Here is a 5,356-nt window from a genome sequence, read left to right as displayed (position 1 = left end):
GCGGCGCCGCCCGCGCCTTGCTCCGCCCGGCGCACCACCTCCTCCGGCCCGCGGATCCGCCACCCCAGCGACTCCGGCGAGCTCCTCCGCCTCGGATCCGGCAGTTCCCTCTTCTCCGGCCACCGCAACGCACTTCTCCGGCGAACCTCGTGGACCGCACCCGAACCCTAGATCTGAGGTCTACACCCCCTCTTTTCCCACTAAGTCCCTTATTCTGGAACATTTTATGCATCTATTCTTCATTTCATAACTTCTCATCCATAGCTCTGTTTCATGCGCATGATATATCAAAATGTTCATCATGATATGCTCTTCATTTCATTCCGTTGTGCCATGCTTGTTTGAGTCCATCTTGATGCCCAAATCACTGATGCAAGAGTGCTATAAATTGTTAGGTGCTGATTCTTATCAGAGTGTGAGGATTTGTTATTTTTGCTACATTTGTTGTGTGCTGCATATGGGCATGAGATCCACATGTATTTTGATCTATGCCATGCCATCTTTATAGGGGTGCTTGACATGTATTTTTGTGATCATTGTGGTGACTAGCACAAGCATGCAAAGTAGCATTCGTGATATTGCTGATTCCAGGGACTTAGGATTTTACTAAGTCTTTTCTCTGCTGTTATTTTTATGCCTTGTAAACATGACACTAAAGTGAGCTCCATGCTTATTTTGAGTTGCTTCAGTAAGGATGTTTTGGACATATGGTTGTGCTCTATCCGTCCATGCCCCTGTTTGAAATTATGGAGTGCCCTAGCATGCCTTAATCTTGCTGTACTCTTGCTATAAAATGTTCTTGGCAGATTGTTTACATGTGAATCAATTTTGCCATGGTTGTTGTAGCTGATCCATGAATGCTACTAGATGACCCGTTGCGCCCATGGCGCAAGAGGCTAACTCAAACAATGTACGGAAACCATTATATTTGCGAGTAATAATGATTTCAAAGAAGATACTTGAATGGTATCTTTATAGTGGTGGTTTATATTGCTGTTCACCGGAGCATGATAAACCAACAAAATTAACCCACACCAAAAGGAAGTTTTGAAGGTAGTTCACGATTGCTTGTTTACATTGGCTCTATAAAGCAAAATACATATCTACCTACATCATGTAGAGCCTTCTTGTGATTGGTTGTGGCCGAGCTTTCTTGGCCGCGTTGATACATGGATCTGATTAAGATCGTTTGGTACTCCCTTTGTAAAGAAATATAAGAGCGTTTAGAACACTACTTTAGTGATCTAAACCCTCTTATATTTCTTTACGGAGGGAGTATGAGGCAAGCAGTGGCGGAGCTTGCAGCCCAAAGGTGGGCGGGCCGAATAGAAAAAATAGCATATGGGCTACTGTTTTAAGGCCCAGAATTAGATATATAGTGTATAAAATTCAATGGGCTGGGCGGGCCATGGCCATTCAGCCTTGCTGAAGCTCCGCCAGTGCAGGCAAGGTTCTGTATAATGTGTTGAAAAGGCAATAGAAAAATGGTGCATGAGGGATAAGTTGGCCCTAAAGCATAAGCAACCTTGGTTTGTTGTTGTCTCATATATTTCTGACCATGTTTTTATATACTATTGTAATTAGACTGGGGTAATCTATAAAGCTGATCTTCCATGGAAAACAAATATGATGATACATGAAGTAGACACTTCATATAGACACCGAATTAATTGTTTTATGATTAATCATAGATACAGAGGCGATAAATATTACTACCGGCCATACTTCATCGTAAGCCCATTACTGCACTAAATATATCTTGGTTGTCCAATTTACAGAAAATAAGAAATGAGAGCACACACAAACCTTTAGACGATGCTAATGTAACTTGTCAAAGATCCAAAAAAAATAGGCTACTATTATTCACTGTTGAACTAAAAAATTTAGAAAAGGAGGATAACCCCCGGCCTCTGCATACTGTTGAACTAAATGAAATACAAAATAAGGCATTAAAAAAGTACCCACTTTGAATAAGGCAATACAACAAACTTGTGGTTGGAAAACCTGCACACAACTGCCAGATCTCTCCTATAAACCTTGCTAGGCTACCCGCCTAACCAGCACACTTCGGCGCGCAGCTACTTGAGGGTCGTTTGATGTTTTTATCATAGCACGTTTTTTGGCGCTGGCACTCGGTCAACCGGACATCCATTCTAGACGTTTAGGCTGACTTCACAGGTAGATTACCGGCGGACCTTCCTAGGTTAAGGTTTCTCGTCATGTGGCAAGGTTTGGTGCAGGTGCTTTAGATCTTTGAAATGGTTCAACGATGACGACTACGACTCCAAAGCGTTGGTCCTTAAGGCACGTGCATGAAGACTTCATGTCTGTCATCGACAATGTCAAGCTGGCTCTAGTAAAGGAGCAGCGAGTGCGGCGTGTCGGCGTCTCGTTCTAGCGGCAACCGTGGTCGTTCGGTGGTCTCGGTACTTGATGTAGTTTTTATTATGTTTGTGATGTTTTGTACTTTCGGTGAATTTTTATAATATATCCCATTTTTCAAGAAAAAACTCCTAGATAGGAACTCCCTCGTTCAATTGGCGGCATATATCGATTTTGCCGTCATACTTGTTTCTGCAGAAAAAATGTCCCTGAGAATATAGACCCTCAAAAAAAGAAAAACTCCTTGGGAATAGATTTGTTTTTGGCTGGGAGCGCTCCGACATGCGTTTGCCTTGTGGTCCAAGCCCGGGTGTCGGGTGTGTGCGTGTCCTCTCAACGGGTTAGCGACTCGACGTAGCTCTGTATTGGTTCCTTGGTATGGTCGGAGGACTCCACCATCGTGATGTTCCGGCAGTCCATGTTGGTTCTGTGGCGCTGCTTCGCCGTTCATGTGATCTGCGTCACTGTTGTTTTGGTCATCTGTCTCGCCCTTCTGTCTACTCGGCGTGCTGCTCCGCCCTGCATGCGTGTCGGGTGTGACGGCTTGAGAAATACGGGAGACTGGATGATTCGCCCCGCTTTATTTAGGCACTTATGGTTCGCCCCTCTTTACGTTGGGTTAGATGATTTGCCCTGCCTTTTCTTTTCCTATAGATAATATGCCCTTTGTTATTACTATAATCATTTTTTATTCTTATCCCTACTTTGACCATGTGAAATGACTCTACTGCCCCAGTGGCAAATTTGTAATTCTGTCGTGTAGGGCAGTCGCTGAGAAACACCTGTCCTCTTGGACCCCCACCACCTAATAGCACATTTTTATTTTGTTTTGTAATTTAATACTAAAGAATTGCTTTCTCTTGCCTCATCCGGCGGACACTTCTAGGTTCCATTATTTCACTGAAGTGAGCTCCATGAGAGAGGATTCCACAAGGTGAGGTCCGCCGTGAGGGGTGGCCAGCGATGTGAGGGAGCAGCCGCGACCAGCGCTAGCAGACTCCAACGCGCCCAAGCCCCGGCCAAGGCTATAGCAGCTGCTTTCGCGTGCCGTCGTTCCCCTCCAGCAGATCCCTGGGAGAAGGCGGGGAACTGCAGGGCGTCCGACCGGCTGGGTGAAGCGCCGCTTCGCCGTGATGTCGCAGGAGGTCGTGTAGGCGCACATCAAGATGGCGTACATCACCATTACGGCCACCTTTTCTGCTCAGGTAAAAACTAACTTCCTTCGGCGTTCGATGAATCTGTAGACTGTTTTGTGAGCTACAGTGGTTGCTACTATGCTAATAGCAGAAGTCTGCTGGGCAGTGTTGATAATTAGTAGCACTAATTAGTGGCTGGGACTGCTCCAATTATCCAGCTGGTTATATTGTACGTAGTATAAAATACTTGGTTGAGTGATTGCCTTTTCCTAAAGAATATTTTCCAATTAAATCATGAATGATTTTGAGTTCATCTCTTCCTGGATCTCCTCTAGTTATATTATAAATGCTATGCATCCTGACATATGCACTTCCTTAGAATTGTTGATACATACTCCCTCCGTTCTAAAATAAGTGTCTCAACTTTGTATTAACTTTAGTATAAAGTTATACTAAGGTTAAGACATTTATTTTGGGACGGAGAGAGTATGTATCATTGCTAGCAGCCGTTGTGGGCCTACTTGGAGAACAAGCATTTGAACATAAGGGCATCACACAATTACAAAATCCAAATACAAAAACTATGCTAGGTCTGCAGTTTTTTTCATGCATCACCTGAGTTTACTGCACTTTCTGTGCAGCACCAACCTAAAGCCAAAAGATCACAAAACTGTACAAACTAAAATAAAAACATGTCCACATGCCTAATAACTTTGAAAGTCTGAGTCCTACTACAACAGTTCAAACAGAGGGAGTAACAAAAATGCATTTCCTCCGGACGGCGAATTGCCTGAAAGAAGACAGTAGTAGTCATAATGATGGTGTTACTTTCATGTGCAAGCACTAAACTTCACCAAGAAAGTAAAATATATTGGGAGCAATGTACCTTTATTTTCCCTATAATCCTTGCCCTTGCTTCTAGACTATATGATGGTGGTGCAAGCTAGCCAGCATCTTCAGATTAGTCCATCCAAAAAGCACGCCAAAGGTAGTAGTTGGATTGAGTGTATTATTCCTGAAACACCATTATCAGAAATTCAGTTGGCGGTTAATAGTAAATAGCAGTGCAGCGCTTGCTTATCACGCTTACGACTCATCACTCATAGGCCTTATCTAATCCCTCTCCAAAGCATACCATCTATCGATTCAAAATAGGCAAGAGGTAGGCAAAAATGATATATACTACTCACTAAAGAAATAGAGAATAGCAATTGCTCCTCAACTATTTTTATGCATCCACATACACTCATTAGAAAAACAAAGTAATGTGTGTGTATTATATAAGTTAGTCGGCTACCAATCGTACTCCTTTAGAGCATTATTGGTGCGATCTCTTTTGTACATAAAAGATAGAATTATGTTCCAGGGCCCAGCGTGCATGTGTGCATAGCACAAATGAATAATTAAAGGTACATCATTGGTCATCCTGATAAGTAGCAATTTACCAACAAAACTTTTTTGTTTTGGGGCAGGAATTTTCTCATTTTTACTATATGTTAGATTTTAATGTAAGAGACAGAACATCGTCTCGAAGGGGGCTGGTAAGGTTTAGTAAACTACAGAAGATCGCACTGCATAGTTCCATTGTTAGGTAAATGAATTTTAGAAATCCATAATCATAGAAACACAGCAGATCAGCCCTTGTCCTGAGTCTTTAATATGTAGGTCTTCTCCCCTTTCCAAGCAAAGATCACAACAAAAAATCTCTGGCGTACCAAAACTGTAGTAATAAGTCTGCCTTGAAGTTCACAGTCGTTGTTAATTAGTATTATGGTGAGGTTAAACTGCAATATTTGTTAGATTTGGACATATTTTACCGAGGCTTATAGGTGCAATGG

General features: G+C 42.7%; 1 long non-coding RNA gene across 1 annotated transcript in view; it reads left to right on the top strand.

The window, feature by feature from the left end:
- The first annotated feature begins 3,222 nt into the window (after positions 1–3,222).
- The window catches only part of LOC119365049, a 7,326-nt gene continuing 5,192 nt past the window's right edge, over positions 3,223–5,356 (top strand). Inside the window, exon 1 of the long non-coding RNA XR_005175294.1 lies at positions 3,223–3,587. This is a non-coding gene — a long non-coding RNA (uncharacterized LOC119365049). The remainder of the gene's footprint in view (positions 3,588–5,356) is intronic.

The sequence above is a fragment of the Triticum dicoccoides genome, chromosome 1A (genome assembly GCF_002162155.2).
Source record: "Triticum dicoccoides isolate Atlit2015 ecotype Zavitan chromosome 1A, WEW_v2.0, whole genome shotgun sequence".
NCBI lineage: Eukaryota > Viridiplantae > Streptophyta > Magnoliopsida > Poales > Poaceae > Triticum > Triticum dicoccoides.
The sequence above is the reverse complement of the archived record's forward strand: the minus strand, read 5'-3'. Positions and strand labels throughout refer to the sequence as shown.